Source organism: Muntiacus reevesi, chromosome 7 (assembly GCF_963930625.1).
Source record: "Muntiacus reevesi chromosome 7, mMunRee1.1, whole genome shotgun sequence".
NCBI classification, from domain to species: Eukaryota; Metazoa; Chordata; class Mammalia; order Artiodactyla; family Cervidae; genus Muntiacus; species Muntiacus reevesi.
This window is the reverse complement of record NC_089255.1, coordinates 49,240,745-49,265,353: the sequence shown is the minus strand read 5'-3', so window position 1 is coordinate 49,265,353 and position 24,609 is coordinate 49,240,745. Positions and strand designations below refer to the sequence as shown.

At 44.1% G+C, this 24,609-nt stretch overlaps 1 protein-coding gene across 4 annotated transcripts in view; it reads left to right on the top strand.

Moving 5' to 3' along the window:
- Positions 1–3,739: 3,739 nt before the first annotated feature.
- FAM81A (family with sequence similarity 81 member A) overlaps positions 3,740–24,609 on the top strand; it is an 82,458-nt gene continuing 61,588 nt past the window's right edge. The window contains exon 1 of one of the 4 annotated variants that reach the window (XM_065940488.1): positions 3,740–3,887. The gene's annotated coding sequence lies outside the window, so the exon portion shown is untranslated. Of the gene's footprint in view, positions 3,888–11,305; positions 11,325–24,609 lie in introns of those variants that run through there. The other 3 variants (XM_065940490.1, XM_065940491.1, XM_065940489.1) reach the window with 3 other exon arrangements.

Below are 24,609 nucleotides of genomic sequence, written 5' to 3'. Positions count from 1 at the left end.
TTCAGAAGCAAAACATAATATTTGAGAGAATTAGCCAACATATGAAGGGAAGTTATTAGCAATAAAGATAAGTCAGTTACAAAAAAAAAAAAAAAGATAAGTCAGTTACCAAAAAAAAAGATAAGTCAGTTATAATTTACTCAAAGCATATAAAAAATCCATTATTTTTACATATAAAAGAGGAAAACAAGGGATTTCCTTAATTCTAAGGTATTATTATTATCAACAAGGAAAGCCACCAAAGAAAAGCCATCAGGAATAACACATATTTTATTAACTGGTTATTAACAGAATAATGTCCCAAGGTCTGAACCCCACCTTTGTTCAATGTAAGATTTTTCTTATTTGATGAAAAATTTTTAACAAGGAAATGGATATGGTGATGATGAAGTTAGTGGCAGAATTTAGATTGAGTTAGTGCAAAACGATGTATTGTGCTCTCTATTTCTTCATGAGTCCAACAATACATATATGCAAAGACTATTTTTTCCTATCTTGAAAATGTTCACTTAGCACCAAAAACCCTTCTCCTGACCTATTTCTCACCCTCCCTGCACTTCAAATTTCTCTAAAGTGTGACCCACACCTGCTCCTGCATTTTTCTAGCAGCCAGCCTTTTCTTAACCCACAGCAGTCTGATAACTCAAAAATACCCATAAAGGTCATCAGTGACCTTCTAGTCCCTAAATTTTCTTGACTTCTGTGGGACTTGTCACCTTGAACCTTTCCCCCCAGAGCCTCTCTGAGATCATCCCTAATGTCTCTTATTCTTCCTCATTGTTCTTTTTGTGGGAACCCTCGTCCACTTTCTGGTTCCTACATATGACCATTGCTTGTGGGTAAATCCTTTGGCACTTTATTATTGGTGAAGAACACTGTGTGACACACCTCACAATGGATCTTGTCACCCCCACTGAGTTATAAGCCTTAGTTGAGAATTGCTGCCTAGAAGATAAAAGTGTTAATCACCCTGCAGGGCTCACCATATACTTGGCCTATTTTCCAGCCTTTTTACAAATACCAATTTTGACCTATACAATCCCTTGACTTGTCCCTGGATGAGCCTGTTCACTGACCTCAGAGAAGCCCCTTATATTGTATCTTCATGATTTTTTTGGGTGCTAAAGCACAGGTAGGACCAGAACTCAGTTGTAAGAATTCCTTGGTGGTCCAGTGTTTAGGACTCCACGCTTCCATTTCTGGGGACATGGGTTTAATCACTGGTCAGGGAACTCAGATCCCATGAGTCATAAATCACTTAAAAAAAATCTCCACAGCATCTAGCAAAATATATTGCACTTGTTATTTGTATTTAATAACTGTTTGGTGAACAGTACACTAGCCATGAAGTTTATAAAATTATTCTCTTTGATGAAATTATTTTTGGTAATCTTTGCCAGTATTAAATAATTTGTAATACACAGCTTTTTAATGCAAAAAATCCATTACCTGTAGTGAGTCACAATCAAACAATTCTGGAAAAACAGATAGTTCTTTGAAATTTATCCTACAGAAATAGTTTGAGCTGGAAAAAAAATAAGGTAGGCTTAAATCATTGTGCACTGTGTCTCCTCAGGATTCAAAACATGTCACCTGAACAGGGGTGAAAAAAGGTCAGAAGTGGGAAGTCGTGGTGCTAATTCAAGGCTACTATGAAACTTCAGGATTCCTACTGAGGAATTCAGAGTTTGAAAGAGCTACAATTAAGTGTCTTCTTACTAATGAATCTTTTAAAATTTTGGATTCTATTAATGCTAATTGATATGATTTTTAAAAAGTCAGAATAAAATGGTGTATATATGTAGCAAGGGCCCTCACTTACCAGGTCCTCTTCTCTACCCTTTAGAGTGATGGAGTCTTGTGGCAAATACAAAACACAGTTACGCTTCAAAGGCAGCAGAAGTACAGGAGAGAGTTTTCTCTGTTTTATAGATGCTCTACTCTGAGGATTTTAAGGATGCAGCTGCTCTCCTAGGAAGTCAGGAATGGGTGTTTGCAGCTCTGTATCAAAGGGAAGTGGTAGAATGGAGCTGGGACCAGGGCAGAGAGTGGAATAGTAAGGGGCGGGGGATGAGGCAAAGAGGACTTTCATGTGCCCATCTGAGATGCACACCTTACTACGGTAACCCCAGGTGGACAGGCGAGAAACACTTTGAACCTTTCTTGAGACTCTTCATGATGGGTTCTGGGTTTGAATGAGTCCTTTCCGATAAGACCTGCACATCTTTCCAGACATAGCAGCCAGTTATGTATGTTTCAAATATATTTTCAGTGGCAAAAACGTAGTGTGAAACTGCGTGATACTGTTATTATCACTATGACATAGCATTGAATTCCATATGTATTTACTGAGTGCATACCATGTGCCAGGTAGTGGGAATCAAAGGGAAAAAAGGAAAGAGGAATCACTGAGCTAAAAGAATTCTCCTAGGTCAGATCTCCACACCACAGGTCTCACGGTCATGCACTCTCCTTATGGCAACAGCAGTTTCAAGGGTGTCTGTTGTTATTTGACTGATGTGTCTCTTGCTATAGGCTCTATGAGAACACAAATCTGTTTCTCTTTTTCTTCTTCACCATTATGTATCAGGGCTAACTAAGCACAGTTTCCAGCATTTGACAAGCATCCTATAAACATTGTTCCCTGAATGTTATGGATGCATTAACCCTTTATGGGGACATTATTCCTTTTTATACGTACGGAAACGGAATATCCAAGACCACACAGAAATCACTGCTGGAGAGAGGATTCCAGAATAGCCCAGCCTGACTCCACAGCCCAGGGTCTGTCTACCAAGTCCTACTCCTTTCTCTGGATTGAAGAGGCTGCGACTGGTGGGGTAGACGGATAGGAACACCCGTACTAGGTAAATACTAGCGACGCGAAAGAGGTGAACCGGAGGTGGCGAGGCAGGCATAGGTGGGGGTCCCCAACTCCGCTACATCCCGCCCACGGACAGGAAGCAAAATTCTGAGTGGACCAGCTTGTGCATCCTGCTTAGAATCCACAATGAGAGGAAGGTGGAAAGAGTTAGGACGCCCTGGGAAGGGGATGAGGTAGAAGGGAGAAGGAAGGGAGGTGAAGAAGACGGGCGGTGACAGATCTTTCTTGCGTTCGCGTCTGCTGCAATGAGACACCATCCCTGGTCCCAGTGGCGAGTGTCTGGGTGATTCATTAAGATGTCACTTGGCCGCCTCGAGGGTTACTTAGCTCCCCTGTACAGGTGGGGAGTCAGCGCCAGCACAAGCTGTTTCCCAGACAGTGGCCTCATAAAATAACTTCTCCCCGATGTGGAAGAAAGAGGGTGGGGGGAGATAATAACGCTGTTTGTGGGAAAGAGGTTTGGTAAAGAAGGGACGTGAGGGCTCTGAGGAGAATTACACTGCAGTCACCACGGCTATTATCTTAATCAGGCACCATTTCAACACCTCTGCCTTCAAGTCAAGCAGCCCTACAACAGGATTTATTTTCCAATAAGCGAAATCCCCGCCCGCCGACTCGGAGTCGCTGGGCTGCGAGCTGGGTGGGAAACAGCAGCCGGAGGAGAGGCTATTTTGGGTGTGGGAACGCGGAGGGAGGAGGGGCGGCGCCGCGGGGCCGGGCGCGGGCGCGGGGAAAGCCTCCAGCTCGGGCTGCCACGGCAACCGCGTCCAGGCAACGCGCCCGGAAGCCGCTCGGGCGGCGCGCGGCGGCTCGCGCCCCCCGGGAGCCGCGAACCCGGCCGGGCCGCGCGCCGGGCCAGGCGGCAGGCGCGCGCTGATTGGACGGCGCTCCCCGCGGCGCGGGCCCGCAGCCGGGCGCCCCGCTCAGCCCGCGCCAGCGGCCGCCGCACCCAGCCGCGCCGGCGAGGACATGGGCAGCCGCGGCGCGCCCGCCCCCCGCGCCGGTGAGTGCGGCGTCGCGGACCGCCGCCCGGCCGCCTCCCGTCCCCCGTGGCGGGAGCGCCCGGGGCCCGCCGGTGACCTTGGGACGGCCCCGGGGGTGAGGTGGGCCAGGCTTGGGCGAGAGAGAGCTGAGCGTGGCCCATGTGACCTACTGCCGGCGAGAGGGTTAACTGCATGCTGACGCGAATGGATGAAGTTGGGCACCGGGCGCGACTGGCATTGCATTTTTGCGGGGGCCGGGGGAGGTTGCATGCTGGCACACCAGCAGAAGCCCCGAGGGACTGTCTGGGGGCGCTGGGGTGGAGCACACATCGCCGGGGGCAGTGTTCCCAGTCAGCTGTCCCGCTACTCAGAGCTGAGTGACCTTCAGTGGCTTCATCTCTCTGCCCCCTCCCCACCCTTCTCTCATCTTTAAAAGGAGGGGCTCGGGTTCTTTGCAGTTCCGGGGTGCTGCCATGGTACTGTGAGCTGAGAAGGGTCCCCCAAGTACCGCAGGTGCCGGACATACAAGCGTTAGCCACGCTAATTCTACCAGGAGTTTCCATTAATTTGCTCTCAAAGTGGTAAGATACGTTATCGTTTTGTGGAAGATTGTGGAGAGAAAGCAGTGGCTTGATTAGAGAGTGGCTTCTCATGATGCCCGGGTAGAGCCTCTTGGGTGCTCTAAAGTCGTGAAGAAAAGCAAGGTTAAAGCTCCTGAGTTCTTGTTTCCTGTAGTTAATCTAATAGGAAAGTTTGTATTTGAACAGGTAGAATCAAAACCCAATAGTGGCAGGCAGCAGCAAATTAAGTGAGTCATTTCTTCAGTATGCACGAGGTTGTGTGTGTGCGCGCGCGTGCTTGTGTGGCTGCGCTCACGCCCTCATCTTAAAGTCTGTGTGTCAGTGTTAGAAATTATTTCATAGGAGTAAGCAGAAATAATGCTGGAATGATTTGAATCCACAAAAGTGCAGCTCTCTGAGAAGCAGGGGTGAATGTTTGCTGCTTGTTCTTTTAATGAGGGGTTTGTGAAGGTAACTAGGCTCTTACTGAGAAACCTCCCTAGCATTTGCCCACCGGGGTATGTGGGGGGTGGGTGGGTAGTAGCGCTCCCGAGACTCAGTCAGTTGTATCACATCTTCTGTCCTTGACGTTGGCTGGGGCCCCTTTCTATATTCTCAGTTCTTGAATTTCTCTCTTCCTGGGAGAGGGAAGGGAGGCAATGCCCTGTCTGGCTTTCTGCTCCAAAGCAAACCTTGATATTCCTTCCAGTGTGATTTCATCACACTGGATAAAAATGTGGTTTGGGAAGACAGATTTTTCAGTGTTAATGAATAAGCTTCTGCGAGCTTGTTTACCCGAAGATTTAGTAATCTTCAATGGTTTACATATTAGAAATCTGATAGCATTCAGATACCAAATCATTATTGCCCAAAAATCCTGCCACTAAGCCCTAGGAATCCTTAAATGAATCACACCTCATTACCCTTGGATCCCTTAGTAACAAACTATTCAGCCTCCTGTCCTGAGGCTGCTAGCCTGTGTGTCTCCAGCCTGCCTTTCAGTCTCTTGTTTTTGTACCTCCTGCAGCCACCTGCCTTTGTGGTCATTTTGCTGCAGCTGAGTCCATTTCCTGTCCTTTCCCTAGCTCCAGAGGCTGAGTGAACAACTACCCTCAGAACATCCCTCTCTCATCTCACTGGGGCAGGGATTGGGTTTTTTCTTGCTTCCCAGTGCCGCCTCCAAACCATTAACCCATCCCTGACAGTCTTCTGTCTACAGTTCTGCCATCTGCTTGTGCTCCATACCCTCCTCCTTGTCTGGGTCAGCGCTTGCCCAGCCTAGTGGCTCTTCAGGATCACCTGGAGCACTTTGAAAAACATGGCACTGCAGACTGTCCCAAACATACCGCCTTAGAATCATCAAGCTTGGGAGGACCTAAACATTTTATTTTTAAAAACAAACCTTAAAAGAAGGGAGAGGAGGGGGAGGAGAGATGGGAAGGGGAAAAGAAATCTCCCCAGGTGATTCTGATATACATCCGAGTTTGGGAATTAACTACAAGTTGGTGGTTGCCAAGGGCACTTGCCATCGGCCCCTGTAGGGATTGAAACCAGTGCTGCTGCAACGATGTGACCTTCGACATGCCCTAAAGGGAGTTGGGGGGGGGGGGGGGTTGGTGGAGAACAGGAATGAGGCACTGTGCTTTGGGAAAACTGGCAGAACAGGTCTTCAGATAGTTAGACATTTTCAGGAACTGATTTTATGAACCTTACATCTCCTCATATTTAGAAAAGCACTTAATCCCTTCATGGTGACATCAACTCTTTGTGACTAGCAGAAAACCTTTGCAAAGCTAAGTTTTTGTTTGTGTGAACTCCTCCTTTACCAAAAAGTGAACTGATGTGCCAGTTGATCAGTCGGGTCCAACTCTTTGTGACCCCATGGACTGTAGCCTGCAAAGCTCCTCTGTTCATGGGATTCTTCAAGCAAGAATACTGGAGTGGGGTTGTTATTTCCTTCTCCAGGGGATCTTCCCGACCTAGGGATCGAACCCAGGTTTCCCACATTGCAGGCAGATCCTTTACCTTCTGAACCACCAGGAAAACTTCACCAAAGTCACATATATTGACCTTCTCCCACTACCTCTTTGGAATAGTTTCTCAAAGCTATCTGAAGTACTGTCTCCCGGGCTGTCCTCTTTCTGTGTCAAATAAAACTCAACTCGAAACTCTCGCATTGTACATTTTTTCTAAGTCGACAGAATCATTTCACTTGATGCTATAAAAAAATTAACAAACAAACATGATTAATTACTTGATTCTCTTTTCTACCTTGTCTCTTGCCGGTGATTCTGGTGTTTATGTTGAGGTTCTGTTAATTCACTGAGTTCCTGAAGGTCATTCATATCAACTCCTGTGGCTTTCATTTCCACATCAATGGCTCACTTCTTGGACTTGTGTAGTCATGGGAATTTTTTCCACCTTCAAGATCTGGAACTTGGATGTCAGTTTTCTTGGCTGTTTTTTCCCACCTACTACACCAGACTAACCATCACTGAGGACTCTGGTCCCTTGGCCACTTGCTGTTCCAATCCTTAATGGCTCTGTTTCTCTATTTGGAGGATATACTTTCCAGCCATTTTGGTTTTGTCTGGAATCCCAAATCCTTTCTCTTAACATGTTGGGCTTCTCATATTCCAGTCGTCAGTCCAAAATCACCCTCATCGTCTGCTTTTTCTTCTCCCAGTCTGCCATGTTATCTGCCAAGTTATCACAAAGACCTTTGCACTGGTTCCACTGCAGATTTATGCTAGCTCTAATTTCACCTAGGTCTTACTTTTCTGCTAAAAAAGAAATCCATCTCTTATGAAATCCCAGCTGCATTTCTTTAGAGGTGATGCCAGACTTTTCCATTCCTTAAACATCCAGTCAGTTTCCTTCCTTTTTTTTTTCATTGATGAGATTAAGGATGTTTACATTGGAGCTAACTGCCCTCTGCTTTAATTTAAGTTTCCACTGTACCCTCTTCACTACCCCAAGCATTCTTTTTTTAAATATATATATATTAGTTATTTATTTGGCTGCATCAGGTCTTAGTGAAGCATGCGGGATTTAGTTCCCTTAGCTGAGCCCCCTGCACTGAAAGTGTGAAGTGTTAGCCGCTGGACCACCGGGGAAGTCCTTAAGCATTCTTTCTTAATTCTTCTTTGACCTTCTTTATTTTCTTCATCCGAGGAAGAAAATGTCTATCAGTCCCTTACCCACGATTAACTTGTGTACTCTGCATGCTCCATCCTCTGGATTTTCCCCATTCCTTCTTGCCTCTTTTGGAAACTTGGTCCATTTATTATTCCCTTTCTCTAATTTCTTTGGCCCCTCCTTACTCAGTCCCAGCCTTCGAGCTCCACTTTTAGCCAGGTTTTGCTCAGCTCCCCCAGATGCCTTCAGACTTCCGTTTCCAGCCCTGCCTTCTGAATTTCATTCAGAATTTTTTAAAAAGGATTTTATTTATTTATTTTTAGCTGTGCTGGTTCTTCATCGCTGCACGATCTTTTCCCAGGTTGCGGAGATCAAGGGCTACTCTCTAGTTGCGGTGCATGGGCTTCTCATCGGGGTGGCTTCTCTTGTTGTGGAGCAACAGGCTCTAGGGCGTGCGGACTTCAGTAGTTGTGGCTCTCAGACTCTAGAGCACGGGCTCAGTAGTTGTGATTCACAATCTTAGTTGCCCGCGGCATCTGGAGTCTTCCCAGATCAGGGATGGAACCCGTGTCTCCTGTATTGGCGGGTGGATTCTTTACCACTGAGCTGCCAGGGAAGCCCCATTCAGAATATAATACCCAGAAACCCAGCTATTTTGTCTGTAAAGAGATCTTCCTCCTAGCTTCCTTAATCTTTTTTCCTTTTTTAACTTTTTATTTTGAAATAATTCAGATTTACAGAAAAGTCGCAAGAAAGATTTAAATAATTCCTGTATACTTTTCATCCAAAATTCTATAAATGTAACTATTTACCACCCTTGCTTTTTCTTTCTCAATCACTCTCTCTCTACACACATACACACGCACATCATGCACAGACTCACACATACATATTTGTCATTTTCCCTGAAACTAAGTTATAGACATGATGCCCCTTTACGTCCCTCTCCAATATGTCAGTGTATAGTTCCTTAAGAGAGACATTTTCTGACATAACAAGCATCAGAATTAGTACATTAACATTGATTCTATTGGTACTATTGTCTATTCTATAGACCTTATTCAAGTGTCACCAAAAGTCCTAATAACATGTTTTAGAGCAAAAGAAGGGGAAAAAATCTTAAAAAAAAAAAAAAAGCCTTCTACTTGTCCAGGATCCATTTTAGGACCCTGTGCTTTTCTAGTTGTCTTGCCTTGTTCACTGCCTTTATTCTGGACAGTTCCTCAGTCATTCTCTTGTCTTTCGTGATCTCGGCACTTTGGAAGGGCAAGGCTGGTGGTTTTGTAGAATATCCTTAAACTTGGGTTTGTAGTTCCCTTGGGGGTAGATCCAGGTTATCCATCATCAGGGAAGCATCCTAGAGGGATTTACCATCTCCCTCTTGGGGCACTGACATGATTTCCGTGCTGTCATCACGCTCTCTGTGACCTGCTTTTGCTCTCTTGGGTTATTCTGACTTTTCTGCTCTTCACACCTCTACATCCAGCCGGTTGTTGAGTGTTGCAGTCCTCCCTGCAGCATCTCCCTCCGTGTGTCCCCTCCTTTCCATTCCTCTTTTCCATCCTGTTGTGGAGTCAAGGCCTCTGTATGTGGTTGTGGTGACCATTTAGCTTGGCTTACCCCCAGGAGCCCAGGTCCGTGGTAGTTTTCACCAGGCAGTACTTCTTCTGCTCTTTCCTCCCTCCACCCTTTCTCAGCCTGTCCTGCCTTCACTTGACCCACCCCTTTGAATATTCCACTCACCTGCCTGATTCTCAAATGCATTTCTGGCTGGCCCAGTTCAAACCCATCCTGCCTCTTGCCTGGAGGCAGCCCCACCCCTCAGCTAGTAGGAGCCTCTTCACTCCTGCACGGTGGCTTGTCTGTTCTAGTTCCCTGTTGAAGCGAAGCTCTTGCGTGCGGGGGCTGTGTCTTATTCATCACGGCAGAGGCTCAATGAGTATTTGTTGACTGGACTAACTGACTTGATTAAAATCATTTAGCAAAGGCGCAGGCTGACCTTAGAGTTATCTGCCATGTGGTACACGGTGGTGGGTGTGAAACCTCTGCTTTACTCCAGGAGTCAGGTGGGTGTGGGCTCAAAATAAGGCCTCTTTGCAAAATGCTACGTAATTCAGAAAGGTATTTCCATGTTGTAAGTGGAGTAAATGATTCTCTCCCAATGACATCTTAACTTTGCATCTATGTGTCAAGACAAACAGAGGGCAGATTGGCTTGAAAAAGAGGAGAGAAACCTACCAGCATATTAAAAATGGCCCATCTATTTCTTCACACCCCAAGTGAGCAGCGGAATGTGTGAGGAGCAGTTTCTCAGGCTCACATCCTCCCTCAAGCCCTGGAACCACCTGTTCTCTCCTCCCCATTGTCTGGCTGACTCTTCTCCCCTGCTCCCGCCAGCACTGCCTTTCTCCCTCCACACTCCCTTCACTGTCTCCTCTTTCTTATTTCACTCTTTCTGCCTGTTCCTATCTCTTAATAAATCTTCTGTGTTCTTCCCTAGTTTGATGATTTTATTTTTTGACTTCTTGGATACCGTTTGACATTCCGTGGGTTTTTAACATAAAAACAGGTGAAAAAGGATAAAACAATGGCTTTGTACTTCAGTGGGTTTTTTTTTTTTTTTAATCCCCTCCCCTCCAAGGGTCAGGCTTCCCAGGTGGCACAGTGGTAAAGAATCCACCTGCCAATGCAGGAGACCGGGTTCTTCCCGGGAGATCCTGAGGAACAGGAAATGGCCCCTCAGTCCAGTACTCTTGCCTGGGAAATCCCATGGACAGAGGAGCCTGGCAGGCTACAGTCCATGGGGTCACAGAGTTGGACGTGATTGAGCACACACACACCCCCCAGCGTCGGTAGTTCTTGGTATTTGAAAATGTAGTTATCAGTGATAATGAAATTTTGGTTTTTCTTTGCCACACAGTATGTGGGATCTTAGTTCCCCCAACAAGAATCAGACCTGTGCCCTTGAAGTGGAAGCACAGAGTCTTAACCACTGGACTGCCAGGAAAGTCCTAAAAATGATTTATTTGATTATCTTTCTGCTACAGCAAGAAAATTACCGGGAACATACTGGTTGATAAACATCGAAAGACCTGAAGTTTTCAGTCTCTGTTAAGGCAAAATTGGGATTTGTGCTTAACAATCTGATTGCAGGATGGTGAGTTGTCGAGGTTGCTGGAACCACAGGATTCCTCCCTGTGGTGTGCCTCACTGGCTGGCTGCGGTCAGCCTTTTTTCTGTCCTAAGAATGCTTTTGTGTGGATGACATCGTCTTTGGACAGAGTAGCTACAGAAGTGAAGGCAAGAGATCCTGCGGCTTGGCTGAGTGGGGCTGGAATAGCAGGCGTGTTTATGTGGGAGAGAATGAATAGGGTTGCTTTTGCACTATGAAATTCTTAAAATTGTTTTACCAGGAAGATGGTATTCAGAAACCCCTGGTGCCTTCAGCTCGTTTTTTGTTTATTTCAGATTTCTTTCCCCCCCTGGTTTTAATTATCTCTAGAAGAGCTCAGGAGGCCTCCCATGCTCTCTCTAAAATAGTTATAATATTAATATGCTGAACTCAAGTCATTCCTCAAAATAAAAGTCTCTCTCTCAGACCCCTGTGTTCAGCAGAGAAGTCCAGCCCCTTCCCGCTGTGTGTGAGGAAAAGGGCAGAGACCGGAGGCTGGATCTTTCTTCCCATCCCCAATCCTTAGCTCTTCAGCCAGAGATTCGTGTCGGGTAGAACCCCGGAGTCACGACTAGCATTGTGTCTGCGTGAGTATAGAGTCATGATGCCTTCCCTTCTTCTGTTCGATCCTGGATGCATTGGAGGAGGAGGTGGTTTAGGAGGGAGGGAGTTTACGCTGGGTTTTAATAATACTTTTTCTGTTCTAGCTAGTACATTTGGCAGATTCCCTTTTTAACACTTGGTAATGTGTCTTCTCTAATGCCTTCTCTAATGCTAGAAAGAAAAGTTGCCAAATATAGCTGTTGATCATACTAAAACACCTGAAAGGTAATATGAACGCACTTGTGGTGTGGGTGTGGGCATGGGTGAGAGCCCGTCCTCATTGCAGGGCACCCTGAGCAGCCTGCCGAGCTCACAGCTGGAAGGGATCTTGAGTCAGCAATCGATATGTCACTTGGGCAGGGCCACTGGCTAAGTAGAACGACGGGCTTTACAAAGGAAGAACCAGCAAATGAAGACATGTTTATCAGTGTCTGTGTAGGGACACTGTACTGGACTTCCGGGGGTTACAGACTTACAGGGTATGTAGTCTTTGCTGCCCCCCAGCAGCTCAGCTGGGGAGCCAGAATCCAGGAGAAGTTCAAATAACAATAGAAGATTTAAATAGCATTTCAAAATAGCTGTTATTAATAGATGGGAACAGAAACCAATCTGTTTTTGCAGGGGATCTCCTAAAATTGTTAGCATCATTTTAAGCTGTGCAGAGTGGATTAGAGCAGCGTTATGGCCATTCCTTGGGTTCCAGGGGGCCGGGTGATTTCAGTTTCCACTCATAATCCCCACTGGACCTGCCAGAGGTCACATGTGTGCTGCATATTTACGGGATCCCATCAGTTATGCAGTGGTCCCTGCCTTGACCAGAAGGCCACTGTAAATGCTTTGAACATTTTGAAGTTCGTTTTTGCAGGGGTCAGAAATACAGCCATGTTTCACCTTTCCACTCTCAACAGAATTCTGGTGAATGCACTAGCGTGGAGGGGAAAGGAAGAATTCTTGCAAAGTGGAATCAAGGCCTTTTGCACAAAAGCAATTGGAAATATCTGCCTTGGGACCCTGTGGCAGAGTTAGGTAGGAAGGAAATCTCACCCTCTCCCTGGAGCCTAATGCATTTGGAATCCTGTGCTGGTGGTTCTCCCTGGGCAACCCAAAGCCTGAAATACGGGTGATCAGGGGCTCAATGAGGGTCCTGGACTCAAGTCTCATTTGGTGCCCACAGGTGTGTGCTAAGTCACTTCAGTTGTGACCCATGGACTGTAGCCTGCCAGGCTCCTCTCGTGGGATTCTCCAGACAAGAATACTGGAGTAGATTGCCATTTCCTTCTCCAAGGGGATCTTCCCAACCCAGGAATTGAGCCAAGTCTCTTAAGTCTCCTGCACTGGCCCACAGGGAATGGGTACAAATTAGCAAACTGGAAGTTATTCAGTTGATATAGAATTTCAGTTTTAGAAGATGAAAAAGTTCTAGAGATTTGTTGTATAGCACTGTGTGAATAGTTAACACTGTGCTGTAAACTTACAAATATTTAAGGTAAATTTTTTAATATGTTTTTAACCACAATAAAAATTTAACAGTAAACTTACTTTAACTAAACCATTTTTTCTTTTTTTTTTTCATTTTGTCTTTTAAATCCAGGATCAGGTATGTTTCCTTGGTTTTGATAGCTGGAAATGGGCAATTTCTGCAGTTTTTGTCTGTGTCTTCTCATTGGTTCATTCTTTTGTGCAACAAATTTTTACTTAAAGTTTTGTCTTGAAAATAGCATACTCATTGAAGTATTTTGAAAAGAAGGAAAAGTAGAATAGAAATGTACCCAGTGCCATTGTTTATATATTGATTTATTTCTTTCCACTATTAAAAAAAAAAACATTATTGCAATAGAACTTCTAACTGGAACCCCTGCCACAGTCTCCAGAATGGCTGAGGGATTTCTGGGTTGCTGGGGTAATGTGCTATTGAAAAAAATGTTAGGCTGTGTAAGGTAAGCTTCGTTTGCCATTGACCTAATGTGTCCAAAGAGGGACGTTTTGGTATGAGGATGCCCAGCATCCTAGAGGCTGTGTAAGGCTTTCGGATGGGCTTCCCATGTGGCACTAGTGTAAAGAACCCAGAAGCCAATGCAGGAGGTGCTGGAGACACAGGTTCGATCCCTGGTCGGGAAGTTCCCTGGAGGAGGGTATGGCAACCCACTCCAGTATTCTTGCCTGGAGAATCCTTGGACAGAGGAGCCTGGTGAGCTATAGTCCACAGGGTTGCAAAGAGTCAGACACCACTGAAGTGACTTAGCATGCACACATGCAAAGCCTTACAACATTCCATCCTTTGTGACTTACCCAGATTTCCCCCAGATCCACCTCAAAACCATATTGCATCTACCCCCTAAAGTATGCCAACCCAGTATATTTTAGTAAAGATGCTCATTTCTTCTCCAAAATTCTGGCCAGGTGTTGGGAGAGGGAAACTGCCTGTCTTTAAGTAGGAGACAGGGGGTACTTATTTATGCACATAATTCAGAGACATTCCCCCAGTCTGCACCCTGTCTTAATTTATGGAAAGCTCTTTGACCTTCTTATCAATCTGGATACTTTGGCTTTGAAAGTTATCATCTCTGGCCTCAGTTGCACAGCCCTCTTCCTCTTCCTTTTACTGAAAACACTTCATTTGCTCAGATACGGGCTCTTCACACCACAGAACAGTATTAGTGATGTGGCACAGGGTGGCCACAGGTGTGGGTTGGGAAAGCAGCCCCAAGTCACAGGAGCATGCAGGCATGCAGAGAGGGGCCAGGGGTGTCCGATGGGAGAGGGATGGAGGCAGGTGAGGGTGGCCTGTGCACGGGAGGGCCAGTAGGTGTCTTGTCCTTGATGACTCATCCACCTCTGCTGGCCCCAGGTTGGGCAAGTGCCCCACTTTGGGGAGGTAGAGGAGAGGGAGGTGGCAAGGGTAGAACTTACAAATTTATGGGGTCCTCTAAATAAACTGTTTGCACCACCTAAATTGTGGTGCCATGGAGTAAAGCTCGGTTTCTAGGCCCTGGTTATGGTTTTATATAGTACTGAAAATCCATTTTCAAATCTTGTTCTTTAAAAAAAAAAAAAACCCCTAACATGATAGGTAGTAAATCTTTTCCATGTTACTTCATACTCTTTGTAACCATTATTTTAAATAGCTATAGATATCCTTTTGAGTGGATGTGCCATATTTTAATTTTCATTTCAGTTCAGTTGCTCAGTTGTGTCTGACTCTTTGCGACCCCATGGACTGCAGCACTCCAGGTTTCCCTGTCCATCACCAGCTCCCAGAGCTTGCTCAAACTCATGTCCATCGAGTCGGTGATGCCATCCAACCATCTCATCCTCTGTCATCCCCTTCTCCTGCCTTCAGTCTTTCCCAGCATCAGGGTCTTTTTCAGTGAGTCAGTTCTTCCCATCAGGTGGGTAAAGTATTGGAGCTTCAGCTTCAGCATCAGTCCTTCCAATGAATATTCAGGACTGATTTCCTTTAGGATTGACTGGTTGGATCTCCTTGCAGTCCAAGTGACTCTCAAGAGTATTCTCCAACACCACAGTTCATTTTTAATTTACTACTCTTTTATTGGTGGACATTTAACCTATAGGTGTTTATAGAAATGTTAACGTCTAGATAAGATCACATATTAAGTATGGAAAAAGGCATGAAGGGTAGAGATTTGATGGAGATTAGATACTATTGCCTTATAATTCTAATCTGGTGCTCCCCAGAATGTATAGGGCAAGTTTGAGTTCTGTGCATGTCCTTGAAGGACTAACAGTTTGACTCCCTTCAAGCTCATGATTTTTACAGATTTGTGTTTTTTTAAGGAGGGGGCAGGAGGAAGTACTTTCTTTTTCAATGATATAATGACAAATAAATTGAAGAAGTAAAATGTTATACATTGAGTTGAAGCCTCCTGTAGTCCTCTGTCTCCCACTCAGAGATGAATATGACCCTGATTTGGTGTTGGTCATTTCCTTGTTCATCTTTAGATATTATAGATTTGGCAGGTTAATTGGCACATTTTAAACCTTTATGATGTCATATATGTCAGCCTTTAAAATGTCATCATCGTGTCAATATCCTTCTTCAGCTTGCTTTTTTTAATATGTTTGTGAGATTCACTCATTTTGGACTTGTCATTGTAATCCAGTTTTTCCACAACTACTAGTTCTTTCATTCCATGACTATCACAGTTTATCCATCCATTTGCCTAATGATGGGTGTTCAGCTCCCCTCTCTGCCCACTTTTTTGCTTTTAGAAGACAGTGCTGCCTTAAGTATTCTTCTAAAGGTCTCCTGTGGTCGTGTGTGAGAAGCTTTTGGGGGCAATTCTTAGCAGTGAAATTGTTGGACCATGAGGCTTGTGTATCTTCAGCTTTCCTAGATCTTGAAGATTACTTTCCAAAGTCATGGTACTGACTCACATTCCCACCTGGTGTTCCCGTTGTCCCTAGTGTGTCCCATGTGTTCCTGTTTGCACTTCACCTGCCAATCTGATGGGATAAATTGGTATTTCTTGGGTTTTCATCTCTTGCAGCAAACTAGATTTATTTCATAATTTGCTTCTACTGGCCACAACAGAGCCAATGGTAGGGAAAAAACCTGTTAAAATTCTTATTCTTTCTACAGTATCCTTTTGAGATTTTTCTAAGCAAGGAAACCATTTAGCTATCTATTAACAGACTTAAATGTTAGATTATGACATAGTTATTCTCTTCCCAGTAAGCAGAACCACACCCTATATAATTTGGTGTCATAATCCCAGGTGACTACACCTGCTGGTGGAGACCAGGTAATTGCCACTCAGCTGGTCTCTGCTGTATTCTGTTGGTTAAGAGCAAATCCCAGCTTCCTCCACACTCAGGGGAGGGTTTACACTGGTATGAATTCCTGAAAGTGAGGAGCATGGGGGCCACCTTCATAGAAGCCTGGCTTTCACAATAGGTACCGTGTTGTGATCAGCATGTTTCAGCATCATGGTTTAAATATTCAGCCCTGTTAGGGCAGTCAGAGACATTCAGATTTCAGAAGACTGACTTACCCAAATCCAAGTCTCATCAAAGGTGTCATGTCAGAGTATTAATTCATGATAAGAGGAGTTGGCTGTTAGCCTGGGCCTCGAGTTTGCTGATTCCTGTGTCTTCTCCTTTTATGCATGTCCACACTGGAAACTAAATGATGTGCTTGATGAGTGTGGGCTCAGGGCGGGAGGAGTGAGCAGGATCTTAGTGGTCCATGTCACTGAGCCCTGAGAGCTTAATGCATCCCTCTCCATAAGAGGGTTCTTCCTGCTGCCCCAGGTTCTTGGAAACACTGATCAGTTTTGCCTCTGTACTCTGCTTTTCCTAGACACGCTGTGTGTACCATCTCCCTTTCTGGTTGCACATTCCTTCTTTTGTCAGAATATAATTCAATTGATTAAATTCAGCATTTTGAAATGACTTCGTTTTAGTCCTCTATCCTTGAGATTCATTCACCGGGCAAACACTTATTGATCAGCTACGCGCCGGGTGCTGGGGATTGAGCTGTGGACAGTACAGCTTCCCATGGAGCTCACAGCATAGAGCCGAAGACTGACAGTGAGCCAGTGATCACAGGTGTGGTGACTGTTTGCCATGTTTCACTTGTAATCATTGGCAGGATCTTGGGTTGTTCCGACAGATCTGCTGACTTCATCCCTTCTTGATTCTTCAGGTTTCATGGTCAGAGTCTCATCTAAACTTCAGTTTTGGAAGTAGCTTGCAATTTGCCCCACTGACTTTTTAATACTACCTGTGTTATTTCATAGAACAAGGGAAAATAAGAGACCAAAAAGTTGAACCAAACCCTAATTAGAAATAGTATTTCAGTGTAAATATCCATCAGTCAGGAGCTGCCTCACAATGACAGTATGTCCATTTAATGGAATATTATGCAGGCATTAGAAATTTTGATATGTATCTTCTTACATTGATACAAAAATGTTCAGGATATAGTATCATTTAGGAAATGCAGGGTACTTATAGAGTAGGATGTCATTTTTTTCAAAAAGGAAAAATTACATATATCCTGAAAATAGATCTCAAAAAAAGGTAAGCTGATATAATCATCAGCAGTTACTGAGTGGTGATTTTCAATTTGTTCTTCATGCATTTATGTAACTTCATACATTATGTAGTTCAGATCATGAACTCCTTATTGCCAAATTCAGACTTAGATTAAAGAAAGTGGGGAAAACCACTAAACCATTCAGGTATGACCTAAATCAAATCCCTTATGACTATACAGTGGAAGTGAGAAATAGATTTAAGGGACTAGACCTGATAGACAGAGTGCCTGATGAACTATGGACGGAGGTTCGTGACATTGTACAAGAGACAGGGAGCAAGACCATCCCCAAGAAAAAGAAATGCAGAACAAAATGGCTGTCTGAGGAGGCCTTACATATAGCTGTGAAAAGGAGAGAAGTGAAAAGCAAAAGAGAAAAGGAAAGATATACCCATTTGAATGCAGAGTTCCAAAGAATAGCAAGGAGAGATAAGAAAGCCTTCCTCAGCGATCAATGCAAAGAAATAGAGGAAAACAATAGAATGGGAAAGACTAGAGATCTCTTCAAGAAAATTAGAGATACCAAGGGATCATTTCATGCAAAGATGGGCTCAATAAAGGACAGAAATGGTATGGACCTAACAGAAGCAGAAGATATTAAGAAGAGGTGGCAAGAATACACAGAAGAACTGTACAAAAAAGATCTTCACGACCCAGATAATCACGAAAGTGTCATCACTCCGACTCACCTAGAGCTGGACATCCTGGAATGTGAAGTCAGGTGGGCCTTAGGAAGCATCACTATGAACAAACCTAGTGGAGGCAATGGAATTCCAGTTGAGCTATTTCAAATCCTGAAAGATGATGCTGGGAAAGTGTTGCACTCAATACGCCAGCAAATTCGGAAAACTCAGCAGTGGCCACAGGGCTGGAAAAGGTCAGTTTTCATTCCAATTCCAAAGAAAGGGAATGCCAAAGAATGCTCAAACTACCGCACAGTTGCGCTCATCTCACACGCTAGTAAAGTAATGCTCAAAATTCTCCAAGCCAGGCTTCAGCAATATGTGAACCGTGAACTTACATATGTTCAAGCTGGTTTTAGAAAAGGCAGAGGAACCAGAGATCAAACTGCCAACATCCACTGGATCATCGAAAAAGCAAGAGAGTTTCAGAAAAACATCTATTTCTGCTTTATTGACTATGCCAAAGCCTTTGACTGTGTGGATCACAATAAACTGGAAGATTCTGAAAGAGATGGGAATACCAGATCACCTGACCTGCCTCTTGAGAAACCTGTATGCAGGTCAGGAAGCAACAGTTAGAACTGGACATGGAAGAACAGACTGGTCCAAATAGGAAAAGGAGTACGTCAAGGCTGTATATTGTCACCATGCTTATTTAACTTATATGCAGAATACATCATGAGAAACGCTGGGCTGGAAGAAGCACAAGCTGGAATCAAGATTGCCAGGAGAAATATCTAACCTCAGATATGCAGATGACACCACCCTTATGGCAGAAAGTGAAGAACTAAAGAGCCTCTTAATGAAAGTGAAAGAGGAGAGTGAAAAAGGTGGCTTAAAGCTCAACATTCAGAAAACCAAGATCATGGCATCTGGTTCCAGTACTTCATGGCAAATAGATGGGGAAACAGTGGAAACAGTGTCAGACTTTATTTTTCTGGGCTCCAAAATCACTGTAGATGGTGGTTGCAGCCATGAAATTAAAAGACGCTTGCTCCTTGGAAGTTATGACCAACCTAGACAGCATATTAAAAAGCAGAGATATTACTTTGCCAACAAGTTCCATCTAGTCAAGGCTATGGTTTTTCTAGTAGTCATGTATGGATGTGACAGTTGGACTGTAAAGAAAGCTGAGCGCCGAAGAATTGATGCTTTTGAACTATGGTGTTGGAGAAGACTCTTGAGAGTCCCTTGGACTGCAAGGAGATCCAACCAGTCCATCCTAAAGGAAATCAGTCCTGAATCTTGATTGGAAGGACTGATACTGAAGCTGAAACTCCAATACTATGGCCATCTGATGTGGAGAGCTGACTCCTTGAAAAAAACCCTGATGCTGGGAAAGATTGAGGGCAGGAGGAGAAGGGGATGACAGAGAATGAGATATTGGATGGCATCACTGACACAATGGACATGGGTTTGGGTGGACTCCGGGAGTTGGTGATGGACAAGGAGGCCTGGCATACTGTGGTTCATAGAGTCGCAAAGAGTCGAACACAACTGAGTGACTGAACTGAACTGAAATTTTAAAATTATTTTATTAATCCTGAAAAGCATTTTTTCACTTTAAGGAAAGGTGTTCTTTAAAATTATCCAAATTTCTTCACAGAAAGTATGTGTGTTGCATGGCATTGTGTGTGTGTGTATTGGTCTGGTTTTGAAAATACAAGTGATGGTGGTGTGGTGTCTGTCCAGCTGTAACCTCAGCATATATTTGTGCCAGGAGAAACAGCTTTGGCCAAATGAAAGAGTGATAGCAAGTACCTGATGATTTCCCCCACAATCTCCCCAAAATAAACAGCATTACTTTAGGCATATGAATACTATTTGCTGAACTTTTTATATGTTTTAGTTTTAAAGGTAGATATGTTTTCTATCAGATGTGATGAAGGGATGTTAACTATGGAAAAGAAAGGAAGAGCCCTTTCTGGAAGCATATCAAGTGCCCTGAGGCCAGACTGTTCCTGACACCCTGCCACCTCGCCACCTCCTTGTGCATGATGCCTGCTGATGAAGAGGCGGGGGCCTTAGGCCCAGATCCCTGCTGTCTTCCTTCCTGTGACGTCAAGCCAGTTGCTGAACATTTGTAGGTCTCAGTTCCCTCTGGCTAAATGAAGGTGATAAGATCAGTCCGTTCACGAATGATTGTGAGGGTGAATTCCATTAATGCCCATAAACACGCTGCTTGAGTGCCTGACTAGGGATCAACACCCCAAAAAGGGAGCAGCTGTTCTGTGTCCCCAAGCCGATAAGCCGAGGCCAGCCTGCTAGGACCATATAGTTATTGGGGGAGCCAGGCTTCAAGTAAGGACCATCCTGACCCCATCACTGTTGTCTTCCGTGATGGAAAGGTATGTCAGACTGTAGCTGTGGGAAGGGAGAGGGGAGAGGAGAGACATGGAGGGGAGGAAAATGGCCCCTGGAAAGGGGAAGTGAAGAAGGGGGAAAGAGAAACAAGGAAGATGAAGGGAGAGGGATGAGTGGGAAAAAAGAGAAAGAAAATCAAAGGACAGGAGGCAGTGAGAGGGGAGAAAGGAGGAAAGGGGCTCTGGGGGGACCCTCCATCCCTGCTCCCTCCCTGGCCCCATCCCATGCCTCCTAGTCTGGATTCTGGTACAGCATCTACCACTGTGACCTCTCCCCTATTCTGAGATGCTCTCGCAGCTGGCCATTCACCACCCTTGAGTCTTCCATCCCTGATCACTCCTCGCTGCACCAGGACAGAGTCCATGCCTGAGCCTGGCCTCTGAGATCAGTTAGGGAATACTCCCACCTGTCTTCCTAGACATGTCTTCCACTGTTCTCCGCCCTCTATCCTTTCACTATTTTTAACTATAAGAAAATCAGGTTTTTTTTTTCCCCACCACCGCGTTACAACCACTTTATTCATAAATGCTTTGCCCTTTTCTTTTTTTTTTAAATTCTGACACTTGGTAGAACATATCAGTGCTGTATTTTAATAGTAAACTGAAAAACTAAATTTTAATTTTTCTGTAAAAATGTCATTTTTGTTCATGTATCATTTTGCATTAATATAATGCTCTAGTGTCATCTTAGAAAAATAGAACCATTGCTTGGCATTAATGTCTCCTTTTGTCCTTAAAATATCATATATATGTATCTGAGACTATATACACATATGTATATACCCAGAATCTTCCTAACCACAAGTGTTTTGGTTTAGGTAACAGCATTTTCCTTTACTCTTATGTGAACCTCCAAATTCTATTGATATATTGCATTGAGATTTGTTTTTTTCTTATTTCTTTTAATTCTCCTGTCCTTGCTTCACCTACCTGTCCCTTCCCTAAATTTTCTCAAGTTTCTAACCTCATAAACTGGAGTTTGATACTGTAACAATGAAACATGGCACAATCAAAACAATGTACCACGTAGACCTGCCTGTTCTCCACTCGTGGTGCCAGAGGGCAGATTTATAAAATGCACAGGAGCTGAAAACTTCAGGCAGTGGGCAGAACTGACAGTGGGAAGATCTGGGAAGAATATTTGAGATGTCACTTAATCCAATGACTTTGAATCCAATTCAAAATCCAGTGTTTATTTTGAATCCTTACTTATTGGCAATACAGATCGCATTGTTCCAAAAAGAACACTAACCAACCAAGAGACCTGACAGATAAACATATCTGCCACACTCATGAAAGGGGCCCCAGTTCTGAACAGACCCCAGTATGTGTTGTAGGCTCATGCCTCGTGACATTTTCTGTCATGGAGAGTGCACAGTGCTTGGGTTGTTGCAGGGAGGTGTGTTATTGAAAAGCAATCTCAGGCAATGAGGGGTGGATAGACTTGTTTTTTGGAAAGGGTGTATGATGGACGAGGTCTGCTCAGGCAGGATAATTTCAGGTGAATGAAATGACCTTCGGAAAAGGGCGTTGCAAAGGTCTCCATTCATTCACAGGTAATATACTGAGTGGCTAATGTTGGGGGTGGAGTCTTAATAGAGAACGATTCTTTTTTTAAAAAAATATTTGGCCGCGGCACACGGGATTTTCACTGAGGCATTCGGGTTCCTCATTGTGGTGCGTGGGCTTCGTAGTTGTGGTGAGTGGGCTTAGTTGCTCCATGGCACGTGGAGTCTTAGTTTCCTAACCAGGGAACAAACCTGAGTCCATTGCATTGGAAGGGAACTTCCAGTGGACCACCAGGGGAGTCCTGAGGACGGTGTGTGTTATGTTTTAGTCGCTCAGTCATGTCCAACTCATTGTGACCCCGTGGACTAAGGCCTGTGAGGGTCCTCTGTCCTTGGAATTCTCCAGGCAAGAATACTGGGGTGGGTTGCCATTTCCTTCTCCAGGGGATCTTCCTGACCCAGGGTTTGAACCCAGGTCTCCTGCATTGCAGGCAGATTCTTTACCACTGAGCCACCAGAGAAGCCAACTGTACGTTTAACTAAACCATATTCTTTAATGCCTTGAGTGCGTGCATGTGTGCTAAGTTGCTGTAGTCCTGTTTGACTCTGTGCGACCTTATGGACTGTAGCTTGCCAGGTTTATTTGTCCATGGAATTCTCCATGCAAGAATACTAGAGTGGGTTGCCATCACCTCCACTCTGATGCCTTACTTGCTGCAGTTTCTGATACTGGAGTGCTAGTCACGCTCTCTTTGTGTAGATTCTTGTAGGTCAGCTACTTAACCTTCTGATGGTGGTCCAGTGGTTAAGACTTAACCTTCTGATGCAGGGGATTCAGGTTCGATCTCTGGTCGGAGAGCTAAGGTCCCACATGCGTTATGGCCAGAAAACCAAAACATAAAGCAGAAACAATATTGCAAAAAATTCAATAAAGACTTTAAAAATGGTCTGCATCCAAACGATCTTTAAAAGAGAAAAAAGCGTTTGATACATGTCCATAAGTTGCATATAAGTTAGGGGGAGACAGACTGCTAAACAGCTGAAAATAATAAAACATAAAACTCATAGGATAAAGAGCTGAAGAATACAGACAAGCCATTTTATGACTGGAAGGGCAGGTGGGATCTTTCAGGATGGGAGTGAGTTTTCTAGGCAGGCAGGGATGGGAAGGGCATTTCTGATAGAGCACACAGAAAAAGTTATGGTGGTAGTGAAGTGCATTACATGCTAAAGGACAGTGGTGGGGAGTGTGGCCATGCAGAAGGTTAGAGTTGGCTGGAGGAGACGACTATGGTATGAAGTGGCCTAGGATGAGGCTGAAGAAGGAGTTAGGCCAGAGTATGTTGACAGTAAAGGACATAGAGATAATGCTGGAATGTGGAGGAGAGAAAGTGTGGCACAGTCTCTCTGTTCTCTCCTTTGGGAAATCCTATCCATTCTCATCAGTTCTTTGCTGACCTGGCTGCTACCCAGGAAGAAAACAAAGAGCTCTCCCTTTTTTCCTCCCCATGTTTTTCTTTTTTTTTTTTTAATATTAAAAACTTGTAAATTGAGGTTTTATTGGCATAGAGCATTATATTAACTTCAGGTACATAATAAAATGATTTGGTATTTGTATATATTGCAAAATGATCACCATAATAAATCTTATGTATCAACACACATAGTTACAAAGTTTTGTATGTATGTGATGAGAACTTTTAAGATTTACTTTGTTAGGATCATTCAGATATGCAGTACGGTATTATTAACTGCAGTCACCACACTAACATTACATTCCTATGACTTATTTATTTTATAGCTGAAAGTTTGACCCTTTAGACCCTTTCATCCATTTTGCCTGCTCGCAAGTGCCTACCTCTGGCAACCATCATTCCGTTTTCTGTATCTGTAAGTTTGGTGTGATTTTTATGTGTTTTCTTTTTTAATATTTAAAGAAGAACATACGGTTTTTGTCTTTCACCTTCTGACTTATTTCTTAGCTTAATGCCCTCACGGTCCATCTGTGTTGTTGCAAATGGGAAGATTTTATCCTTTTTTCTGGCCAAATAGTATTTCACTGCACATACATATGTGTGTGTGTGTGTGTGTGTGTGTGTGTATTTCACATTTTCTTTATTAATCACACTTAGGTAGTGTCCATATCTTCATTATTTTAAGTAATACTGCAGTGTACAGGAGACAGGAATCAAGACCATCCCCAAGAAAAAGAAATGGAAAAAAGCAAATAGGCTGTCTGAGGAGGCCTTACAAATAGCCGTGAAAAGAAGCAAAGAGCAAAGGAGAAAAGGAAAGATTTACCCATTTGAATGAGACTTCCAAAGAATAGCAAGGAGAAATAAGAAAGTCTTCCTCAGTGATCAATGCAAAGAAATAGAGGAAAACAATAGAATGGGAAAGACTAGAGATCTCTTCAAGAAAATTAGAGATATCAAGGGAACATTTCATGCAAAGATGGGCTCAATAAAGGACAGAAATGGTATGGACCTAACAGAAGCAGAAGATATTAAGAAGAGGTGGCAAGAATACACAGAAGAACTGTACAAAAAAGATCTTCACGACCCAGATAATCACGAAGGTGTCATCACTCCCACTCACCTAGAGCCGGACATCCTGGAATGTGAAGTCAGGTGGGCCTTAGGAAGCATCACTATGAA